Source organism: Poecilia reticulata, chromosome 11 (assembly GCF_904066995.2).
Source record: "Poecilia reticulata chromosome 11, P_reticulata-male-v2, whole genome shotgun sequence".
Classification (NCBI taxonomy): domain Eukaryota; kingdom Metazoa; phylum Chordata; class Actinopteri; order Cyprinodontiformes; family Poeciliidae; genus Poecilia; species Poecilia reticulata.
In genome coordinates, this window is record NC_088840.1 from 23097695 (window position 1) to 23123394 (window position 25700).

A 25700-nucleotide genomic window follows, 5' to 3' on the forward strand; every position below is an offset into this window, starting at 1 on the left:
GTTTGCTTCAATATAGTATTTGTTATTGATTATTTAGCATCCAGCCTTCATTCAGACATTTAGAAACTCAGTAAAAAAAAATGCATTTCAATTTAATATATCAGTTACTCGAAGAAGTTACGACTCTTATTGTGGATAATCGGTCAGAAATTCAAAGCGACTTTAAATTGAACGAGAGGCACGCCGAGTGCCGCCGTCCCGCTCTCTGATTGGCTCCGGTCAATCTATTATGATAATGAGGAGGGCGTGGTTCGGGGGCCCGGAGACTCTGGGCTGCTGAGAAACGCCTCATTGTGTGATTTGACCCGGAGTTGGCGCACCTCATCCCCGGCTCCGGCTCCGCGTGAGCTCGCTCTCCTGGTGGATTTATTTGCACGAACCTCTCGGTGCCGGCTGGGAAAGGATCCTCTTACCGGCTCGGTCCCGGTGTGATTTTGGAAATAAGCGGAGCGGCTGTGGATTAATGTGAATGTTCCGGCTGAACGGACTAAGCCTCAACGGAGTCTTTGGAGCTTTGCAGACAGAAAGGTGCGTTTATACTTGTTTTTATGGAGCATTGCCCTTATAAACACTCTGTGCGTGCGTGTGCGCGTTCACGGCTGAGTGCAGTTTCATGGAGTGAGTATCTGTTCGATAAACAGATTAAATAGTTGTTTTCTTGTGACCTTTTGTTCGTGCTCGTGGTTTTTCTCACGAAGCGCGTGCGCGTTTCACACACCTCTGACTGACACCTGCCCGTCAGCGGGACGTCAGCCGGACGTGAGCCGGACGTGAGCCGCGCAGCTGCACCGGTCAAACTACCTCCGACACACGTGCATCTGCGGGAGCCGCGCACCTTCAGCCGCGGTTCAACTTCGGTCTCAGTCCGTCTGTTGGCTCGCTGAGGCCGGTGGCTCCGGCTGCGTGTGTTTGGGACGCAAATCCCGTGAAAACGTTGCGTTAAGACACCCGTAACGGCGGGATCGGCGCGGACGTTTTGGGTGGATGTCTTTGTCTTAAGACGCCAGGTGGATTCTCGGTGATGGGTCTCACTGGTGTGGTTTTTTTTTTTTTTGTCTGTGTGTGGGTTTGGACTGCTTCGGTCCCGGTCCCCCCCTCAGCTCAGCAGAGGTGCTATTTGAGTCCAGAAATCCTCTTGTTCTGGTTCCAGGTACCTGGCGGCGCACAGCTGCGAGCGGCGTTTATGCTCATCAATGATTCATCCACAGGGGGATTTTAGTCTCCCGAAAGGACCAATCACTGAACCGATCAATATTTCTCATAGCCCATATAGTCAAACAGTTTCGATCGGATAGGGTTTCAGGAATATCATTCTTTGACTTTTCTGAGATAAAATCCCTGACGTCATGTCACGCTTAATATAGTTTTATTTCATATTTTATAGTATCAATTGTAAATCCTCCAACAGTGCTTTGCTGTCTTTAAACAGTTTATATTCCTGGGGGCTCCAGTGCTGCCACACCAGCTTTCACTCTCTCACGTTGGCAGGTTGGTAGCCTGAGGGTGGAGAATTTAGATCATTTTGCTAATGAGGTGGATGACTTCTGCACCTCCTGGTTCACCAGTCAAAAAGATGACATCTGTTTAGCAAGGACCCAGGAGCTCCCATTAGGAGGCCGGTTTTGTTTTTGTTAGAACATTGAGACCAAAAGAGCTTCACGAGTGAAACAAAGGAACAAAATTATCACCCCAAGTCAGGGGTGTCGAACTCCAGTCCTGAAGGGCCGCTGTCCTGCAGTTTTTAGATGTGCCACAGGTACAAAACACCTGAATCAAATGGCTTAATTACCTCCTTCTTGTGTAGATCAGTTCTCCAGAGCCTTGCTAATGACCTAATTATTCTATTCAGGTGTGGTGCAGCACAGGCACATCTAAAAGTTGCAGGACAGCGGCCCTCGAGGACTGGAGTTTGACACCCCTGCCCTAAGCGGTTGATTTCTGCCATATTATTTTCTCAGTTCTCATTTGTGTCCTTTAGTTGTAAAGATTTTGGCAAAAGCAACAAAAAGAGGATGTAATCCTGACATTTAGGAAGATGTTGACCAGTATCTCAGCAGCAGGTTGAGGAATTGAGATTCATTTTTCCAGCCTTGGTGATTTTAAGTTCTAATATGGCACACTGCATGCTTTATTATCTAAAAACCACTTCCTTTGTGATATATTTAGTTTCTCCCACTGAGCTCTTTGGTTGGATAGGATCGCTCTGACCCCCGGTCGGTCGGTCCTCGGGGCCGCTGCATGTCCTGCATGGGTCAGGTGTTTCCTGCTGCTACACACCTGGCTTAAATGAGCTGCTGGGTAGCAGATTTCTGCAACAATTTGATCTGGAGTGGAAACGCATCTAAAACACGCAGGGCAGTGATGAGCATCAGGGTTGGGGAATAAGATCTGGATACATTTATCATGCGCTGGTGATATTCATCTTAAACGGTACATCTTTAGTCTCTATTCGTGTTGTTTTGTCAGAGATGAATGTAAAAGTTAAGAGAAAACGACCACCACACTAAATCTGCGAAACTTTAAATTAGTAAAAGTCTTAATAAGCTGGGAGTCGCTGCTGAGACGCTGCTTTGGCAGTTTAAGGGTAAAATTTCAGCGTAAACATCCTAAATTGTCCCTAATTGGCTTCCGTCGGCCTCTCATTAGCCAAACTGCGTGCAGATTGATGAGTATTAACAGCTAATTTCTTTTACCTTTGGTAAAAGAGCAGCTGCTCTGAAGGTCATCCTCCTCTTCATTTATGCTTCCCCCCCCCCCCCCTCTCTCGTTCAGAAATAAAAATTTCAGCCCACCCGTCGCTTCGGGAAGGACACTGTTCCACCAATTAGCCGTCCCTTAGGAGCGGGACATTGAATCGGTGATGTCGGCGTTGATGCTTCTTGGCATCAGGGTTGTAGCGGAGGACGACGTCAGCATGCAGAGCTACCGCCGCATGTCGGGCACAGACTGTGATCTGTCGGTGAATGCAAACAAGTTAATATATGTGGGAGGAGATGGGGGTCTAATGGAGGTTAAATACACATTTACCGCTATTTTACAAGGAAAATGACTGCCGGCGGCATCTGATTTAAAAGCCGGACATAAATGTTTATGAGCTGATCATATCTGAGTGTGCAGAATAATGCGAGGTTGAAACAAGAGACACAGGAGTGGATGGGTAGAAAACGACCTGCGATTCATTTGGGGTTGTAGTTTGAAGGGGTAATCTTTGCAAATGTTTGAAAGCTTTATACTTAACTTTTTTTTTTATGACTAGTAAAAATAGATGCAACTGCTTTTCCTCTTCAGCCTGCCAAATGTGAATTTTTAAACCAAAGTGGTGTGCTTTTAATCACATGGACTCTTTTGAAAAAATAATTAAATTGTTACATTTTACCACTTGTTACGTGATTCTCCTGGGAAATACAAATGCTGTGACTAAAGCAAAACTGGATTTATGGCCAATAACGGCTAATGCCTCCCAGGGACAAGCCTGTAGGCTATGATAACAAATGGATGGCACTACATCGGGCGCTGCAGCCACAGCATCTGATGGGCTCATTTCAGAGACAACTTGGCTTCCTTCTTATTCTCTGAACTTATTCGCCACACAGCAGTGATGGGATTGGAGCTGCTGATCTTAAAGATCAGCAACAATAAAGCTAATCATGTTTTTTTTTTTTTGGCTTGTTCTTTGTGATGCTAGCTAATAAGCCTCTGTGCTACATGGCGTGGATGTTAACATCTCCAGAGGAGGAAACGTGATTTCATTAGCATTTCAGTTTTCAGAAAGTAATGTGCATCCAATTACTGATGATGAACACTAATCTTTGCAGTCTTCCAGAAATGTTGTTGAGGATTGTTACTTCTATCCTTCCTCATAACATAACGTCGTTTTTTTCAGTCTCATGTTTTTGTAAAGCTTTGGCTGATTTTTATTTTTTCTTTGGAACTGTACTATTAAAAGATTTAGAGGGGGGATGTTATGCAAAGTTGACTTTCTTGAGCTGTATATCACTTTATAATGTGGTTAACTGATAAAGCACATTCCCAGATTATTTCTCTGATTTATTCATGCATGTTTGATAAAACCTGGATCCTCCAGTGGCAGCCATTAAAGTCTTAATGCTTGTTCATACCATTTCCCTAAATCTCCTCATTGGAGCTTCAGTCCCATTGGAGCTGGGTTGGGGACCCAGCATCCAGTCCACAGCCTCCCCATGCCTCCTTCACACTGCTCCACCAGACTAGCAGCAGCAGCAATTAACAAACACCTGGTGAACTTAGAAATGTTATAAACAACCAATAGTGTCATTTCTTCTAAGTTGTTTTTGGTACATTTTCATAACTGGAGGTAGCACATTCACTTGATTTGTTTGGAAACACAATATATGTGATTCAGCATGTCTTAAAACCGAGACAGATGGCTAAAGAGAATAAAACATCAACTTTGAAGGACTGTTTTGTTTTTAGATGAATATTCTTAAGTTTCTGCCTGTGTGCAGTACATCTTTCGTAACTACAGAGTCTAATTTACATTATTAATGTTGGGTTATTGCCTCCCATTCTTACCATCCTGATGTTTTATTGATCAGAACCGGAGTAGATCATTACAGTAACTACAGCTTGTTCTATGTTGGACTGAACACTTCAATAATTTGGACCTGTTGAAAATTGGACATGAATTGTTCCAATAATTTTTTTTTTTTTACTCTGCGTTTGTTACAACATAGGAGGCTTTTTAATGGCCAGAACACATGAAAAACAATCAATGCACTCCATAATTTATGACTATGGATTTTGGAATCTCATTTCCTCTTTTTACTGAATTTGGTCGCTCAGATGAAAAGCCAGTTCATTTTTTATTTTATTTGTTTTTAGCCTTGTATCTGATCTAACAGGGCAGTTTTGTCAAAACTGCCTTACCACTAAGAGTACTTTGTCTCCTAGTGGTAAGAGACAAAGTACTTTCTACTAAAATTTGAGATTTGGTTGTTTTGCTATGGGGTTTCTCTCCATTGTTCTTGATCATTATTGTTTTTCTAGGCTGTCCTCACTTTGCGGTCAAAGAACAGACGTTTCTTTGTTAAACACACAATATAAACCTGGATTGACACCAAAAACACTTTTTCCAGGCCCCTTCTGTTTCTCCCTCCCCCTTTTTTTTATTTTTTTAATCTCCCTTACAGTCTAGCCTCTCTGCTTTATTGTTCAGCGTGAAGGTGCTACAATCTGAAACGTCTCTTTGTTGTGTCTGAACCCCATTCTAAACGATCACCTGCCTCATCACAATCTATCAGCAGGCGGCCCGATCAGCCGGCTGCGTGGCTCACCGCTGCCCGTTCATTGTGTGGGTTAACCTTGGGGTGCGTTTGGACACAATAACCTGTGAGTCCCCGGTGGGCGGGCGGCGAAGAAGAGGAGGAGGAGGAGGAAGCGGAGAAAATAATGTTATTCCAGTGCAGGAAGATTAGCCGCGTCGCTTTGAAAGCCTCCAAACTGCCGCATGTCATCAGCCATTATGTTCTCTGCGCAAATCTGTGCCGCGGGACTCGCCTTTTGTTCTAATCCTGTGTTTGTGTGTGTGTGTTTGTGTGTGTTTTGATGTAGCGGAGGCTGACTACAGGATACATAATCAGGCACAAATAATAACCTATTGTCAAGGGTGCATCTCTTTCCGAATGTTAATTTCCTTGGCTTGTATCGTCTCCGAAGAAGAAACTTTGACACATGAGCAAAAGAATCAGAGTTGAAGAGAAATCTGGGGTTCATCCAATATCACATATGAGTGATATCTATCATGCATGCTTTAGATTTTGTTTTGAATTCATCCCAATGCCGGCTTAGGTTGTGCACAATTAAAACCAGGAATAAAGAAGGTTGTCATCCTGATGCATATTCTAAGAAATGATGTAAAATGACTGTAGTAGCTGCATGTTGCATTATTTAAAGATCAACATTACTGTTTGCTTTAATTTTTCAGGTTTTGACAGAGAGCATCTTTGATTAGTTTGGTTTATTTACTGCTGTGCGTTGTCTTAAAGGCAAATGAACCTTTGCCGTTATCAAAAGGTTGATTTTGAACTTTCAAAAATGTTTTTATCCAAAAAATCGGTATTGGAGCTCTGTATTTGGTCAGTTGGATGGGCTGTAAATTTCTATCCATTAAAAATGTTTGGAAAGAAATGGCCTTAAATGTAATTGATATTGGCGTGTTTTTCTCATGTGCAACCTTAGACAACAGTACAATAGGTGGTTTGTTGTGACAACTCAAGGCTGCTTGCAGACTTTGTTCTGGGTTAAATTCTGTTGGAAGGGAAAATGCGAACTGTCTGCCAAAGCAGGAGGATTGTAGAAAGCTCTCCAAGGCGCATCCTGTTTTATTTCCTTGCACAGATGCATCAATCTAATTTTCCTCCTTCTCCTTTATCTTCATAAACGAGCTTTCATGTACCAAGAGTTTATCAGTCAACAGATTGCTTCTGACAATATTTAGCTTTGCCAGGAAAATGAATGCTTGAGTTGTGTAAAATAGTCCGAGTGTACTTTAAATATGTCAACGCATTTCTTAAATGTCATTAGTTCTTATCAGAAGTGGCTAAAATGCACGGATGGATTTAAATCTAATCAGAAATGTTGTTTCATCTACAGGCTCTGTTTGGTTTTGCTTTAAGGAAAATGTTGAGAAAATAACATTCAAAAGTGATTTAGCTTTAAAAAGATTACAATTTGTTTTATTTTCCCGTATCGCCCATCCAGTCAGACAAGTTCCAGATATTTGCTCATCTTGTAATTTTCTTCAGTTGTTTATCAGAAGCTGCTTTCAAAAGAGGCAAATGTGCAAAATTATCATTAGTGGCCTTCATTGGCATAATGTGCCGTCGTGATGGCAGAGAGGTTTGAAGTGTTGCACTCGACTGCGTCGTCAAAGCCAGGACTGCTGAAGAGGCTGCAGCCTCAAAAGCTGAGAAGTAAGTTATGTGTTGAGCCTTAACTGAGTGCGGATACTTTCTTTGTTAAATGCAGCTGCAAAAGATGTGCCTTGTACCAACCAGGCTGAAACAGTCCACCAGTTTGCTAGAAATCTGGTTTTGAAATGACTTAATGTGATTTTGAATCTATCATTTGGAAATTGAGAACCGAATCTTGAGATTATTATCTTGATATTTGTTGCATGGAAATGTAAAAGGTTTGGTTTACATCTGCAGACGGGTTTTAAACCGTCGTGTTTGTAGTTTTACACCTTCACCAAGATAACAACCAGGTGTCCGTCTGGCTGCAGGACGCTGGGCCTGAATGTGACATGTTCTGTGGACCGCTCCATAAAACTGCCCACCTCGGCTGGTGAGCAGATCCGGATGAGTAACAGGTGCATTAAAGACGGCCTCAAAGGTGGATTGTTGATCCACAAAGCCGCAGGAGGCAGATGGGCATCGTGGCCTCGGATGGTTCAGAGAATGAGGCATGAAGGCCAAATCGCTGCTGTAATCGGCCTGAAAATACGACTCCGGTCCCGAGGCCCGGGCTTTACTGTCAGGCCTCTAAACCGTAATGTAGGACTGTAATCGCTTGTGATGCCGCCGCTGACGGATAAAGTGCTCCTATTACAAAGGCCCCTGGTGCTGCTGTCTTTGTCTTTTAGACGGTAAACTGCTTTGGTCGCTCTGAATTTGTATTTGGATATTTTTCCCTCGGAGGAAAAAAAAAACTACAAACTTTTTGTGCATCTAAAACGGCACTGGAAAGGTAGGAAAGAGAGAAGAAAGGAGTTAAGTTCTGATATTCTGTTTATATAGAACAAGAGTTGAACCATTGTATAAAAAGACACATCTCATGCAGTTTAAAAGTCAATTTTATAAAATGCTAACCTGTGAATCTCTGTGAAAGATTACTTCTGTTCATCAGAATAATAATAATTATTTTTTTCATCTGACATTAAATCTTACTTAACTATTTATGCTTTAGATCATGTGTGTCAAACTCAAGGCCCGGGGGCCAAATCTGGCCCACTGGTGTGAATGTATGTGGCCCTCTAGACTCCAGATTACATGAATAAGTCCCTCCAGTTTTTCACCAATCTGTGAAATCCACACATTCCCTCATTTACCCTGATTTTTACTGCAAATTGTTCTTAAATTTGGTCAAAAGTGGCAATTAATGTAAAGCACATTTAAAATTACACGTTAGTGCAAATATCGCAGATATTCTTTACAAATATTTCTAATTTAGCACAGAAAAATCTGTGACTTGGACTGCAAAAAGCAATCATAAAACACTGGAGGATCGGCGTGAAAAGATGTTCAAATTTATTTTAAGATGCGTTTTCTGAATGCTGAAGCTAACGGCTACTTATTACTTTATTAATATTTAATTTGGTTTTATCAGTACATTCTGACACAGCTGGCCCTTTAAGAACATTCAGATTTCTGATGTGGCCCAAAATGAAAGTGACTTAGACACTCCTGCTTTAGATCAACCAAAAAGATCATGTACTTCTGGTTTTGTATACATTACATGCTGTATAAACTACATTTCTGCTTTTTGCTTTTGTACAGTCATGCTATTTTCCAACTCTTTCCTTTAACTTTACAAACCAGCTTTTTTAAAAGTAACAAATGTGTACTTTACTGAGTGGTATTGACAAACTGATTAGTCTTTTCAGAGATTTGTGCAGCCTAAATGGTTTGTCAGGTTTCTCTTTAATAGCTGTGTTTCCACGTGGAGGAAAAACGGATAAAATAGTGAACAAATGTAATTTTCCTGTTAAACAATTTAGATTTCCTTTTAAAATTGCCATGTCACCCCTGCGTGTTAACTGGAACAAATGTTCATGTTATCCAAATAAGATTTAATATTTTATTGCTCATCATAAGCGGCTAGTGCATTTCCAAAATTGGGAGAAAATGTGTGAAATTACCAAGAAAGAAACGAATCCCTTCATAGTAGAAGCTTTCAGTGGCTTTGTGGACCATCTCTGTTTCTGTGAGGTTGGAAGTGTGTAAGCTGTTTCTCCATCATGGTTGGTTTAAGGCAGAGGTGTTGAACTCATTTCTGTTTTGGCCAAATCCAGGTCATGGAGGCTCTGAAAGGGCCAAATGCATTGATGATAAAACCTGATCACAAACTGGAAAAGCATCAACGGATTCTTAAAATTAAATATCATTGAACATCTTTTCAGTTCCTCCAGGATTTTGTGATACTGTTTGTTACTCGATGCATTGATCTTGGACTATAATCTGACGTCGATCAAAGCTGAGGTAGCTGTTTAGTACAAGTAAGAGGTTTTGACAATTTTTGATAAACTCACTAAACCCACTTATGCATTAGTGCAAAAAAGTGCAGGGATTTGTTTTTTTTTTTTTTTTTGTGAATTTTAGTGATGATTCTCAAGAAACTGGAAGGACTGACTGATATAATTTGACAGTGAAGTCATTAAAAACTGCAATAATTTGATGAAAAAATGTTTAAGCACACTTGGTGTTTAGTCTAGATTCTAGAGGGCCACATAAAAAGCCACGGCGGGCCGGATTTGGCCCACGGACCTCGAGTTTAACCTGAACCTTAGAACCCAATGCCTTTCCCGCATGGATTAAATTGTCATTGTAATAAACTTTTAATTAGCACTTCTTACCATTTAAGATTCAATATGTTAATTGCATGCAGAATACATTACAACCTCTGCTTGTGAATGTATTGCTGCAGTGATTAAATATATAAAATACATTAGCAGCTAATATTTGTAATATTTGTTCACAACAGTTGGTGAATGTGACAGTTTGTGCAAGACCTGGAATACAGGCGATCCGATCGCAACATCGTTCCCGTTTTCCAGGTTGACGCCACAGTTTTGGGAAAAGGACCCTGATAAGCCGCTGATCCAGCAGCACTCTGACCAAATGCATCCCAGATTTCAGAAACATTCAAGAGCTTCCTGGAATGATTAAGTTGGTGAAGTGGGATTTGTGAACGTAAAACCTGCTTCAGAGGCTGCGTTACACCAGGCAGAGTGCATTATGGGTCGTTTTGCCTAGATTGAAGAGGTTTTGAAGCCTCATCAATGATCTACAGGTGTCGCTCCAAACGTTTTCTCATTATAGGGCTTATTGATGATGCTCAAAAGAAATTACTTCTACTGTTTGGGTCCCAAAACGCCTCAACGTAGAGAAATGGAAAGGCCATTTTAAACTTGTCTGATTCATCTAATTTTATGAATTGATTGCCTTTGTGTGATGACAGCACATTTTATGCTCTGATTAAATAGAAACTGGTTTGCACAGTCATTTTTTTTCTTTGAAAACACTGAATATATGCAGAACATCAGGTCTGATGCAAGTGAAGCCTTTCAGTGAAGCGTTGGGTCTTGAGGGTCTAGATGAGGAAGAGCAGCAGATGGAAGATGGTAGGCTGTAACTGTATGTTGCATAACTCTTTGTTAATTAGCAGTTTCTTCATTTGATCTTTTAAATATGTTAATGTTTAAATAGGCTTTGCTCTGCTCTAGCCTCCAATGAACAGTTATTCTATACGTTTAAACCTGGAATAACATGGGAGTTATTAAGTTCCAGCTCTGAGGTTTGTGGATTTCTGCTGATTTCAGAAACGTGGTTTTATTCCCGTTTTAGTGACTTTAGGACCTCCTCAGTCCTCATGTGACTCTGTGTCTCCCTCACACAGTTTGTTAATCGGCTAGCAGCTCATTAGTGTGTGTCGACTCTGGAGACTTGTGACCTTCTCTCCAATTAAAGTTTCCACGTTAATCTTACCATGCCTCTTTCTTTGTTTCCAATCCCATCCTCCTTTTGTGTCCTCCTTAGTTGTTTATCTCTAAATTGATTTCTTGCAGTCTAAAAGTATGTAGGCTTTAGTCACTTCTTTTGCTTTCTCTTTGCAGGAAAACCTTTGGTGTCTTGAGATTTGACCCTTTTTCTGAGCTTTGCTCCTCTATAATCGGACTCATTGCTGCCAGAGCAGTTATTTGGTCTACCTTAGTCAGTCTTATGCGTTTTTCTCCCTTTGGCTGTAGCTTACTTAAAGAAAAAACATGGTTGATGGTTCTCTTTCTTCAATCACCAGGATTCCAGCGTGAGCATGCTCATGGTTTTTTGATTTTAGCACTTTGCCCACAGAAAGTCGGCAGCTGAGAGTATTTTTATTTATTTTTTAGTAGGCCTGGACAATAAATCAATAACAATACATATGGCGATAGATATGTGATCAATAACCAACGATAATGCATCTGATATAATCAATAATTTCTCTGAACTCTGATCCAGAACCGCACAGCATTCTGGGGGATGTAGGCAGAGGCTCTCGACCTCTCACAGCCAGCTAAGCTAGGTTGGTGGCTAACTCGCTCACTCTTTGGTCACCTAGCAACTCGCTGCTTTTTGGTAACCTAGCAACAGCTTGTTGAGTACGTTGCGCAACATAAGTTTAAGGTTTTGCCACCGTGTGTCAGCTGCTTAAAAAGAACAAAAACAACGGCGCTGAGTGAAAACTTTGGATTAAACGGGAAAGGATGCGTCACTAGTTTGGTCGTATTTCAGATGTAACAGAAATGAATCAATCATTTCTGATATCGACCAATATGGATATCGCCTATGTTGTGATGTTATCCAGCCATAATTTCAGTGATGCTGTGTGAACTAGAGTTTGTTGGTCAGTCATGGTCGTCGGTTTGTTTCTGGGTGTGACAAAGCCACAGCAGACGGCTGTCAACGATCATTTCATTTAAATCAGCTGGACGACGTCAAGGAAACATGTAAATAATGCAGCACAGTGGACACCAAGCATCAGGGTTGAGGATGACTGGTCTAGATTTTTCTCTTCCTCTAATTTATAATAGTATCATGCATTCGAGGAGTTGTCCAATTTGAATTGATTTATATTTTTTTTCGTTTTAAGTTATACCCAGTTCGTCCCATTCTGAGTAGCAGGGGGCTGGTGCTCATCTCCACTGATGCATGAAAGGACGGCCACTGGGGAACATGAGACTATCAGTCTTGCACACACTCCCTCCTCTGGAATATTTACATTATCCAGCTGGAGAAACGTGCAGGTTTTTGGATTTTAGCCTGAATCCAAAGAATCCCGGAAAAAAACCCACACAAACACTCAGGAGGATCAAGCCGTCTCAACAAACAAAGGCTATAATTTGAACATGGAAACTTCTTGCTCTGAGGTAACAGTGCTAACCACCAAATCACAGAGAAGCCCTGCTACAGTTGAGACGGTGGCTTTAGGACACAAACATGCAGCAAGGTTTTGGGCTTTAAAAATGGAAAAAAATCCAGATTTACTTCTTAAGTGATGTCATTATTTGTAAGCTTACCGTTTTAAAATATTGAACTCTTTTTGGAGAGCATAGCGGGATTAAAGAACTCTCTTTTTTGCGTTCATTCCTGCTTTTAACGCTGTGATTAAAAGTAGAGATGCACAACAACTGGTGTTTGAATTTCACTTCGTCAGCTGGTCAGAAACTAAGGGTGCATTCACACCAGCCATGTTTACTCCACTTTAACTAAACTCAGTTTACAGTTTGTTTTTAGGAGTTGTGAATGTGAAATTCAACTATGATATGGACCAAAAACGCTGTAGTCGATTTGGTTAAAGTAAACTCTGTGGTTCGAAGGCGACATTAAACCACATACTTGTCGTTTTCTTCTGTATTAGTTGGTGCAGCGCCACCACAGGAGAGGAGGGGAACAGGTTTTTCAAAGTGAACCACACCAGCTGAAAATTTAACAAATGTTGCATTTTTGGTCCTCAATCTTAGAGTTTACCAGACCTTCAGGTGTGGAAACACCTTAGAAGTTCAATTCTTTCCTAATCAGTAACTACCAGGTCTTACTAACAGCTACTCTTCCCTGTGTGAAAGTTTTTACTGCAGGAGGAAAACTTGGTTCGCTATTTTCAAATTGGGCAATTAAAAAAAAAAAAGGTTGGAAAAAGCGCAGGGATGTAGGAAGCTTCTAAAAAGGAAAATATATTTTCCTAGAGTGGCATGTTGGCTGTTTCTTCAGGCTGCTACCTTTAAACTGGGAGTTGGACGGGAGCGGATAATGGGAAGCTAAATGTATCACTGGAAATAATCGTCTGCAGGGAAGGTAAGCCCTGAATGCTGCTAGGAATATTCTACACTAATTAAGAGTTTAAAATATCAGCTCTAATATTTGTCTTTGTCCTGAATTATCAGTAAACTCAACTCATAATGGCCTCATTTCTCCGACAAAAGGGTTAATGTTAACTGTGTTCTCAATATAAATAGCTACTGTTGTCATAGACTTAAAGCTTCTGTATAGATGTATAATTTACAGACAACAGTTTTTAAAAAATACTGTCTGTGATGTGACTTGTGTTGCATTTAAAAGTGGTTGGACTGTTGCACTAATTCTGTAATAGATTAAATCTGTGCTGTTGTTCCTTATATTGAAGTGGTACAGAAACTTCTTTGAAGAGAGAAAAAAGCTCTTCAGCTTTGGCTGCTTTGGAGAAAATTATTAAAATTTAAGCACTTTGCTGTTAGGACAGTTAAATTATTTCTAAGGTATTTTACTTATGTTCACAAGAAATCAGCAAAAATCTGCAGCGTTTTGTCAAAAATCTGAGTGGAAATCAATAGTTAGTGCATCATGTACAAAAAAAAATAACCCATTTAAACCACAATAGAGTCTCTTCTCCATTAAAAATGATCCATTAGTTGCAGAGAGTAAACTTGGGTTGGACCAAAATGGCAGACTTTACAAGATGATTTCCTTTTCACAGCAAAACTATGCATTTTTGTTGAAGTAACAACTTTGTCCTTTTATCTCACCAAACCTGAACTTGACTTGTTCAATCTTCCAGTTTCATTTTAACACCTGGGATCATTTGATTGACACAGTGACAAGTGAAAATGAACAGAAACTGTGATATATTTCACGGTCTGCTTTTGCTCTCTACATTTTGTGATTTCACACAAGTAAAAGGAAACTCCTAATTTCAGAGTAAACGCAGTTTTTCTTCTCTGCCCTTTTCTCTCTTTCTTCTAAGCCTCATTAGCTCAGGAGTTGCTCTGATGGTGTCAGAAGCCACTGTGCGTTGCATCACTGTGTATATCAGTGTCCTGATATACACATTTTTTACAGTGTGGAATGGTGTTGCATTGCCTAGTAAATCAAAACAAGGGAATCGGCGGTTGTGTGTGCTTTCCTCTGCTTCTCCAGGCACTGCAGTGTCATGCATCAAATGTACCTGGTTGTCCTGAGCAGCGTTTGCTTGATCCTCTCTGTCCTGTCTGTGATCATCTTCTTGCTTCGGCCCTTTTTTGTTTCAACACTTTCTTGATAAAATGCTTCATATTGGTGATGCAAGATAATGAAAACTGGCTGCAAACAAACCTGGAGGGCATTTTCCTGTTGGTTAGGATGTTGAGCATAAAATTTAAGGCTTATTTTCAGAAAGAGAGGAGAAGACTAATAATAAAAAGAGCTGCTCAAACTAATCTAGATCCAACTTCATTAGCTGCTCCCTAATTAATACGTGGAAACTTCTTTATCAGGCAGCTGCTTGGTATGGAAATTGCAGCCTTGTGCAGATGTGTCTTTTTTAGATACAGTATTCGTTCAAACCGGATAGCCTAAAACTAATATCTGCTGTTTTCAACACAAAGTAAGCTTAACATGATAAAGCTCAAAAACAAACTGTAGAACTTATAGATTTTCTGTTCAATTATCTAATATTTAACACCTTTTTTGGGGTCCCACTCATTAAAAAAGAGCATTTTCTAATTTAAGCTGCCCTTTAAGATGACTTGCAGGGAGATTTAACAGATGGAAAAGCTTAAATGAGAGCTTAATGAATAAATATAATTGCACAACTTTCAAAGCTGCTCAACAATTGATAGACTGCTTGAAAATGAGACTCACAAGGCAGTGAGGGTGCATAACAAGTTCAAAGTCTCCAGGTTGAATTTTTATAGTAGTTTATGCATTAAGGGAAAATATGTCAGAAGAACTGCATGAGTCTTGAATTGGCACCGTATAGAGGGATGTAAATATTCTTTGTGATGAGCCCATTCTGCATGTAATTTACCTCGTAAGAGCCCACTTGTGTTAAAAAATAAAGAAAATTCAAAAATAATTGAATCCTGGCAGGCTTCCTGTCAGACATTGTAATTTGTTCTCCAGCTCTGATGTCCAACACTTTTATTTCTCCGAACAAATCTCACCAGAATATCTCATGTTAATGAGCCATGTTGTTTTTTTTTCAGACCCTCTACAGTTCTTAATCAGACGGTTTTACTTGTTGGGCTTTAACTAATATACATCTAAAAATGTCATTCTGTTAGTTGGCCCAGACACAGAGCAGTATAATAAGGCTGCTACAGCTAATTATTCATAAAACACATGTTTCTACCGCAGATTTAAAATTCCCGGTGTCCATTCCTTTACTTCCTTTACTGCTTTTTTTGAATGGAGAAATTACTTGTTTAATTTTGTGTTGGCTTGTTTTAGATGGTGTGAAGAATATTATAGATTATATGTTGAAAGTTCAAGTAAAATTTCTCTGTTATATATACTAGGGCTGTAGTGATACAAAAATCTCACGATACGATACACAGTATTCTGCTCACGATACGATATATATTGCGATATTCAGCGAACGATACAATTCAATACACTTTTGTGATTTTCTGAAAGATTTTAGAGGGACAGAGTTATTTTGGTGACATTTTGTGACAGTTATAGAGTTGGATTGAATTAATTTAACTGAAAACTGATTAAAAGCACCAACTACACAATACCTGACTCTGGTTGGACACAGACTCGAAGTCGACAGCTGGACAAAATGAATCAAAGAAGTGGTGAGAAAACATGTTTCTTTTAGTTGAAACAGTAAAAACTGTAGCTTACATGCATTTGTAAAGTAAATAAAGTGCACCAAGCACCCTGCTCTGAATAGATTGATACCTTTTTAACACTTAACATCTGAAGGAATCACTCTAAGCCTGATGACATAATCACTCTCCCGGCGAAGCAAGCAGTGAGTGAGCAAGGTGATAGTTGGATGTTACGATACTTGTGGATAAATATCGATTTTTTTTTTTCTAGGAAAGAAAATATCGATATACATTGCAAAATTGATATTGCACAACCCTAATATATACTTTATCGGTATTAAATGATTGGTAAAACACTGCTCACCTGACTGAGTAGGAAAATGGAGTAGGAAAAGTTGGATTTGTATCTTTGTTCTAATTTTTAGTTGCCTCTCCCACGGCTGCTCCTGTGCACTGCTGGTCAGCTGACTGGAATAAGGCTATTACACTTATTTCATTAAAAAAAGGGACATTCATGGTGACCATCACATCACCTTTAAAATCATAACTGTTAAGATCACACATTGTTGAAATGATTTAACGAACCTGAAACTGTAAAGTTGTGCTCATTAAGACCCATCATGACAATCCCATACCAGGTTTGGCTTATTAAACCCAACATTTCCTCTGCAGGTGCTGCCATGGTGATGAAAATTATACTTTTTTGCATGATCAATGAAGCACCCCATGAAATTGCATTTAAAATCGTATCAAATCTTGAAGCTTTGTGCTCGCCTCTCCTTCAGTGCGAGGTAATCCCGATCTTTTCAAAAACGTATCTCAGATACGCAGCACACTTTATTGCTTTGCCTGCTGCTGTTTTTGTTTTCCCCCCTGTCATCTGTTCTGCAAACCTCCAAACTATTTAAGGCAGATTGCTTTGCTAGATGCACTTTTCTTTATTTCCATTCTTACGGTTTTGCTTCAGCCTGATGAAATTGTCTTTTTACCTTTGTTTTTTTTTTTCCTGGAAAAAGACAGAATGATGATATAAATAAAACTAGCAAAGAGGATTGGCCAGTCTCTGAAAAATTGTCATTGTAACGGTTACACGGACAGCGTCAGGCTTTTTCTCACAGGTTCTGCATCTTGTCTTGTTGCAGATCTCTGTATCTGTTAGCCAACTCTTTTTAGTTTTGGTTGACCTGTCTGGGAATGTCGTTATAAATGCAATGCTTTTCACAGCAGTGGCTTTTAGGGTTCATTCTCTCTCTCTCTCTCTGCACCTGAGAGAGAGAGAGATTGTGTAAACTCTGCAATTAGAAACATTTGGCAGAGGATTTATTTACACACATCATATGATGAAGCATAGTTGGCACTCTTGTGTATTCCTGATTAATGCAACAGTTTATGTTGCTTATCTGTTGAGATTCATTTCTAAATCTTATCAAATCTCCTGCCATTGTAATTTTAATCAATTCTAGTTGAAAACAGTGAAATGGAAAATAAAACGGGATTATAATGATCAAGATGGAAATAAATGTGGTGTTTCCCCCTCAGATTAAACTTCTGTTTGTACGTAATCTGTGTTAAGTGTTGACACGCCCCCTACCTCTCAGAGTTGGTACTGACATCTTTCAACATTCTCATGTGTTAAACACACAAACTCCTAAACTTGCACACACACACAGGTGACCTCTGTGTCTCTGTGAAGCCTCTCTTCCATCTTTATTGATCAGCAACACAACACATTGCTCTCCTGGCAGGTGTTTTGTGGTTGTGTGTGTGTGTGTGTGTTGCAGTCTACCGACAGCTGGTTCACAGCAGACGCAAACTTCCTGCTGCCTGTAGAGAAAGAATCGATAGAAAAGAAGATGTTTCCTGACATTTAGTCTGTTTTCTGCAGACAGAAATGCATTATGAGTCCAATTTAATTATTTAGGAAGGTGCAGATCTGAGCAGAAGCTGCAGGAGACGAACATTAAGTCAGATTGTGGACAAAACAACATTTCTGAGTGGCCTAATCAAAGTTTAGACGTGAATCTAAAAGAAAATCTGGAAGGAGGAGCTAAACATTAGGGGGATGAAAGGAGGCTTGGCTCTCATTGGGAAAAATTAATTTAGAAAACAAAAACACTGATCAGCATTTATAAGAGTTTGATTGCTGCAATACCAAGAAAGATTTTCATTATTTTTGTTTGTTTTTGGTAAATAAAAAATGTTAACTCAAATTTTGCTGGTGATATTTTGGGCTTAATTGTGTTTACGGCGTCAGTGGTTGAATTTTTCCTTTAATATTCAATTAATAGGCTGCACATCATTTTATTGGCACAGTTGTGCACAGTAATGTGGACTGAAATTATGAGCACAAAACTTTAATCTGAAAAGATTTTTGATCTTTATGCTTCACCCTGATGATTTGCACATCTGACAGTTTCTACCAGTTTTCAGTCTTACCCTTGTTGACTTTAAAAACATTTTTAAGATGTTTTCTTGTATTTGGCTGTGTTTGCTTGTCATTTTGCCTCTGTGCATTGCTGCTCTTCTCATGCAGTTTTAGTTTTTTGTGCCTGAAGTTTGAGTGCAGCAACATGTTTAATACTGACTGTGAATCTTCTTCTGTTGTTGGTGTGAATCTTTGAGTGATTTTTAATTGAGATTTAAATATGAAGAAAACAGTTAATTGTGATACTTTTGCAAATGTGATGGCACACGCATTGGTATGACTGTTGTTCAGTCTATTTTGTTTCTTTATTTGAGAGATTTTGATCTTCCTGAAAAATAATTTGCCTTAATGAGCTTAGCTGGAATAAATATTTAAAAATACCCAAAGCAGGTGATAATTTTGAGTGTTTTAGAAAACCCAAAAAATTATATTTATATTATTTCACTAGGGAAAAATAATGATCTCTTTTTCATTTTCATCTTCATCTAAGTTTCATCCAACTTGGATGCTGCCATTACACCTTTTGTGATGAAACTGCGATGGCTGCTGCAGAAACGTTTCTTTTTCCTTTTGTTGTCTGGCTAATTCTCAAAGTTTGAGCTCCGAGATGCAGAGACCAGGGGATGATTCAGGGAATGAGGTGTGCCGACAATAACTCTCCTGCTTCGGCTTACTAACCAAGGCATTTGTTATGTCACCTGCTCCCAGGAGAGATGCTACCAAGGTCAAAGCCAGCATGATTTCACTCTAATAAATATGCTGTCACTCATTTCCAGCACCAATTTTCCTCTAAAGTCTCCATATAGAAATTTTGAAGCGTCAACGTAATAAGGCCTCCAAAATCTGGGCTTTGGAAAAAATGTGTTCTTTTAAAGTGAAATGCATATTGGGAGCATTTCGCCAAGCACACATTAGCTGTAGCGGTGCAGGACAGAGTAAGGAGATGTTATTTTAGACCCATCAGAAGTACCAACACTCCAGAAGAGGGCAGGTTTGAAAAAGAGCCACTGGGTGTTGCACCACCAACCAGGCGCCATCGCTGTGGGTTGTTTGGTAAATTAAATGGGTGTACTTCTTTGATATGTGTCTGACTCTGCCAATGCAAGCTGCCCTTTGGTTCTTGTTTGTCGCTAACATTTTTCGATCATGTTTGGTCAGAAGTGTGAACTCTTAGACTTATTGATGTTTTTTTTTTTCCTGTGAATGACTTGCCAAAGTATCTACACTTGTTTATTTGACCATCTGAATGCTCCATGTCCTGCAACTCACTGTGACATTGAGGCATTTCTCAACTTTGTTGTTGTTAGTCATTTCTGCAGCCAATTTTTGACCAGCTGCTGCAATCTTCACATTATAAAACAACTTATTCTAGAGTTAAAGATTCTCCCTGCATGTGGAAAAACATGTCCCTTCATTTTGCAGGAGGTGTGTGTAAATGAATGCAAGTGTTCAAAAAGGCCATCAAATGTTTTACTGTGTAAGGGGTTCAAATTATGTCTTGTACTGATTATTTCCGTCTATATTTGCATATTTAAAAATGCAAAAATTTGTTTTGTAGTCAAAATAGCTAAACGAAAATGCATCTCGGATTCATTTTAGCTGAGTTGATGTCTGAATAATGGTGTAGCTGAAGTTAATGACTGGATCCATGATGTTACAGAAACATCAGCAGACCTCTTGATGTTTTTGTGATTAAAGTGGGTGAAAGTCATCAGGTCAGTTGAGGCCAGTTTAAATACCAAGTGAATGATTATTGTCAAATTTGTTTACTTGCGTCTTGATGTTCTGCAACCCATGCTTATAATGGGCATGAATGAGACCTTACAGTTTCTCCTCTAACTGTGCTGGATACTTTCCCGCTTCATAAAGCCCAATTTCAACTCATATCTAAGCTACTCATTGGTAAAAATGTGAGAAAATAATTTAATCATTCGTATAAGTTGAAGCAGTTTTTAGTGGCTCTGTCTTAAAAAAACATCCAATCATCTAAAAACTAATCACGCTGGCAGTAGTTCTCTCTGGGCTTAGTTTACTAATCCAATCATTCTTCTATACGTTAACATGAGTTTCTGCTAACTTTTTTAACTCAAAAGAAACGTAGCCAGGTTTTATGAATCGTTTAAGACTATGTAAATGTCGAGGTTTTAACAGGAGCAAAAACTGCATTAGCATGACTCATCTAGCCACAGATCTAAAAAATATGCAGAAGGTGGAAGTAAACCTAATTTACAGCCTACATGAGGAGAAGTAATTTCCGAGCAGAAATGTTCTTCAGTTTTTTAGTTTCCTGCCTGGGCTTTGGTCAGTCATCATGCAATAAGGTGAACTAATGGTTCAGTCTTACTGAAGCCAGAATGAAGCTCGAGTCTTAGTCAGCATTTAGCTCAACCTCCAGCCATTTGATGGATTTTGAGTTTTATTTGTTTTAAAGCTCTCTGCAAATTAGTCTTTCTTGAATTTTGTCAATGGCGGCGAGATTTGCCAGTCTAAACTTGAATTTGAGCTGGCGTATGAGAACTGTGACCATGCTGTAAGATGCATTGAGATTCTTAGAAGAGCAAACCGAGCCTGACTCATTTGTTTCATCACGGCAATCTGTTTTGCATCAGATGAAGACAAATTGCTCTCCTGGCTGTACGTTTTTGTTGATATTCAGTGAAGCGGCGAAGTAAAGCTGCTCTTGGAAATGATTTTGCGCCTCGTTTCTGGAAGACACCGGGAGTCGACTCCTGTGAACAAACTATTTGAGAATCCTTTAATTCAAACAGTCGGATCTCGTAAAGGCTTTTGGAGTTCAGTCGAGCTGAATTTTGAAGCTGATCTTTAGACTCCACTGATCATCAGGAAGCCTATTATGGTAAGAGGTGCAGAGTTAAACTCCCAGTCTGACAGCAGCATAATGGATGAGGCTTTTGGCCTGTGAAGGTCTCATCAGCGCTGCTGTCGTTTGTTTGTGGCACTGGGGGAGACGGAGCGATGGATGCAGGAGCTGAAGCCTCGACGCTTTAGGAGAGCTGTTCGCTCCGCAGGGGGTCGTTTAATTTTCCTCCTCATTCATCCTCCCTCCTGCTTTGCCTTGGGATACATTTTCTCATGTTTTTGTAAAGCCCAAAGTTGAACACTTTTAAAGAAAGAGGGGAAATAAATGTTTCATTTTCTGACTTCACAACAACAGTGCCTGATTTTCAACAAATAAAACAAATTGCAGTTTGGGAGTTGACTGAGATTTATAGACAAACATTTTGATTTCTTCATCAAAACTTGGCTTCACTATTAACCTTTGGATAGATATTGGAAACGCAGTTAAAGGGAAACTCATTAAACGTTATTTATCTAGATGCTCAAATGTTTTCTCCCTGAATTTAACTATCACTCAGGTATTTTGTCTTGGCATAAATAAATACAAGTAGAAAATGTGGACTATTAAAAGCGCTCTCTCTTTTTGAGGTCTGCAGTGTTTATTAGAGGCAACTTGACTTTCTGTCTTGGTTTCTAAATACTGAAAATGAGATTAAAACTTTCATTGATTGAGTCTGCTGGTCATTTGGCCATTTCACAATATTTTATCTTTGTGCTTTTTGACATTTTGTAGCATTTTGGATGCAAAACTGTTTTGCTTTGAGTTGGCTCAAAGTTTGACGAATATATTTGATTTATTAACGATTAGCTGCACATGAAGTGGTTTTAGATAAACCGGCATACAAGGAAGAAGATGAACATTAGTGTTTTGCCTGTCATAACAGCAGAGTTAAGTGTTTTCTGATTTTTACAAATGGATAAAACTTATCTGAATCTGTTCTGAAAGTGTTAAATGAATCTTGAATGCATGTTAAACTATATAGACTTTCTGTTTTTAATATCTGGCACTCGTTTATGTACAGTCACATTCACGGTCATTTTATTTTTGAATCGATGCCATCGTATGGACTCTTTCATGCCAAAAAGTATTGAGACTCCAGCATGATTCTTTATGGATTGCAGAAAATGTTTTTTCCTTCTAGCAATGGCTTTACTTAAAGAAAGGGTTTAACAACCCTTGTTGTTGATCTATGGTAAAAGCAGAGATTAATGGATTATAATAAGATTATCATAAGTGTTTGGTAGTAATACTGGTTATTTTGAGTTTTCTGTAAACACTGGAGGTGTGTGACCTCATTAGAGGGATTATAATCTGCTTTACTTCAATTTTCTCTTTTTATATTCTCATAACTAGTTATTGCCTCAGTGCATTAATTGAAAATGTGAATTCAAAGTGTGCATTAAGATTATAGGTTGCAAGTTCCAAATCTTTTTTTTGTCATTTCAATAAAAGTTGCAGACATCTAAAATGTAAAGTATGTATGTTGTTGGAAACTAAAGACGGAGGTGGAAATACGACCAGACATGATCCAGTTACAGAAATGTCAAACTTTTTCCAACTGTTCAGCTTCAAGACATTTTCACAAGATGGAAAACTAGCAGAATAACCAGAATGATGTTATGCAGAATGAAAGCTAACATTGGCAAACTATGAGCAACTTGTCTGTTGAGCAGAAAACTGTCGGCTCACTAGCCAAGGAGATGGTATGGCTAATTATCCAGCTAATATTTAGCAGTTATACTCGAGTTACTCAGTGAAGCAGAGGATGGAGCAACTGTATGTAAAAACTTACATTGGCAGGTTTTTATTTGGGTTTTTGTTTTGAAATCCAAACAAAACAAATGAAAAACATAACATCATATCTTAAATGTTCAATATTTAATATTCCTTGCAACAGTTGAAATGGTTGCTTTACAACGTATTGCAAAGTTTTGCCTTTACTTTTTGTGTAAATGGATGAAATGTTGGATAGTTGGCCATTTCATAAGCGTGCATGTAGTAGATTAGCACTTACTCATAACCAACCAGAGGTAATGCTTTTCCTGTTCCGTTTTACTGAATTTTAAAATAACCTCAGATTAACTGAGCACAATCAATGTTTACAAGAATATAGACGCTCATGTGATCTCAAATAATCAAGTGAAGCACTTCCTGTTTGAGTGACAGATTAGAGGAAAACTGAGCTTTTTTTTTTTTTTTGTTTTTTTGGGGTTTTGTCTTTCTGTGGTCACGCCGTCTGTCTTGCTCTGTTTTCATGTTCTGCCTGTCTGCGCTCGCACACAGACATCTATCCTCACTTTCTTCCTTCCCTTTCTTGTTGTCCTGTTTTTGTTCTCGTTCCGCTTCCCTGCCTCGAGGTCCCCCGCTCCCCTCCGCTCCCCTCCGCTCCCCCTCCCTTCATTCTTCACCCCGCTCCCGCCGTGAGTCACCCAGGTCTCCGGTAAAATTGCGCCTCTCAGATGAAGATGGATGGAATTTGCTCGGCGCGCGCGGCTTCGACACATGTCCTGCAGCTTTCTGTGATTTCATTTGTCTGACCTTTAGGCGTGGAGCTACAGATCCATCAGGCCGCTTGCTGGGGCTTTAAAGAATGAAGCGGCGATGGCGTTCATCCTCCACCGCAAATGAGAACCTGCTCTGACACTTTGGTGCCGAATCCTTAATGGAAATAGTTTTTTTTTTTTTTTTTTTTTTTTTTTTCCCAGGGAGTGGAAAGATTTGATTAACTGACCTTTTGATTTATACGGCTGCATTTTTCTCATTTCCCTCCTATTTGTTCCTACAAGGTCACAGCAAAGTTTGACATCCATAAACTTTTCCCCCTGAATTTCCTAAAGGAATCAGCTTTTCACATTAAAGGCAGAATAGTTTCCTTTGTGGGGATTTTTTTTTGCTTTGTCAGCAGCTGCTCCTTCCCTCAGATCAAAAAGCCCGACCACAGCAATCATGTTAATTTATCAGCTTCTACCTTTTGTGCATGCAAAATGAACACACCCTGTCCAAAATAAGAAAACGAATATCACTTGGCATTCATGTCTGAGCATCTGCAGAGATGTTTTGAAGTGTTTCTTGCTGCTGAAAAAAAAGAAGATATAAATGCCAGAGATAAAGATGTGGAGGAAACGTTCTGGAAAAAAAATAGAAATGGAATGCGAGTTATTTCGTGTGCAAGCACTGCTGTTCTTCGTCAGAGATGCTGCCACCTGTATTCAGCTCGATGCGTTTTCTTGGCTCAATTTTCAGTGTTTAGGAATGCCAGAGGCTCAAAAAACCTTATTCAAAGCATAAAACCTATTTGGCTGACCTTTTTCTGTGTGCGTTGGCTGACCTCCAAGCTGCCAGGATCTAAACGCAGCCAAACATGCGGAGGATTGCAGCAGATCTTTTCACACTCGCAGTGTGCATTTCATTGAACGTGTTCGCTTCTGGCCCTTTCACTTGTCCGCTCATGCTGCTCTTTTTACCCTGCAGCTCTGCTATTACCCCTTTTCAATCATACCGTACAATTGGACACAAAACATTATTCTGATCTGCTTTCTCTTGTTTTACCTGAGTTTGGGATACTTTTCATGTCAGGAGTGCAAAGCTGATGAAAGAGCATCTATTTCTTTATCCCTCTCTTTACTGAATTCAAGTAGTAGCCTGTTTTTTTTCCCCCCTTTTACGGGTCTGACGGTGGTTTCACTGCATCTAAATCCCATTTGGCTCTGAAACGATCATTTGAGGTCCAAAGTGAGTCTGTGGAAACCTTTCCTCACAAGCTCTGAAACTCCACACAGTCACACACACACATCGTGAGAACAATAGTGGGATTAACCCATTTATTACAATCTGCTGTGTGTGCTTACAAGGCGATTTACCTTCTTTTACTACAGGAAACAAAACGCATTTGTTCAAAATCAATTGAGTATTCTCCAGCAACCTTATAGTCTGTTTGATGGGAACACAGTTTTAGCTGCTCACAGGTGTTCAACAAGCCCTTTAAGTTTTTAGAAATGTTTATTTTTAAATCTCTAGTACAGTGTTTCTCCACCCTGGTCCTCACTGCCCCCCTGCTCTGCATGTTTTAGATGTGCCTCTTTTCCAGAACAGCTAATTCAAATGATTGCATGACCATCAAGTACTGCAGAAAACCGTTAATCACCCAGAGATACAATTTAGGTGTGTGGCAGAAGGGAAGCACCTAAAACATGCAGGGCAGGGGGATGGGGGGGCTGAGGACCAGGGTTGAGAAACACTGCTCTAGTATGCGAGTACCGTATTTTTCAGACTATAAGCCGCTACCTTTTCCCCCACACTTTGAACCATGCAGCTTATAGCCCAGTGCAGCTTTTTTGTGTATTTTTCTTCAACCACCAGGGGGTGCTTTAGCAGGAAGTGAATCATTGGAAGTCAAATTTGGAAAGCAAAGAAGAAAGTGCTAATTTTCATTTAGAACAAGCACATGCTGGCAGCAGGCACCACAGAGAAATGTTTTCAAACTCAAACCTCCTCATCGTGGAAACGACGCGAAGATAGAAGTTCATATTCAGCTTTAAGTTGAAGGCCGTCGATCCGGCAGTAAATGGAGCCGCTCGCTGCACGTTAACTCTGCGTGAACGGATTCATGGTTTGAC

The 25700-nt window shown here is 39.7% G+C and overlaps 1 protein-coding gene across 3 annotated transcripts in view; it reads left to right on the forward strand.

The window, feature by feature from the left end:
- The first annotated feature begins 234 nt into the window (after positions 1–234).
- LOC103472534 (semaphorin-6D-like) overlaps positions 235–25700 on the forward strand; it is a 177980-nt gene continuing 152514 nt past the window's right edge. For all 3 annotated transcript variants that reach the window (XM_008422234.3, XM_008422236.3, XM_081613038.1), the window contains exon 1: positions 235–528. The gene's annotated coding sequence lies outside the window, so the exon portion shown is untranslated. The remainder of the gene's footprint in view (positions 529–25700) is intronic.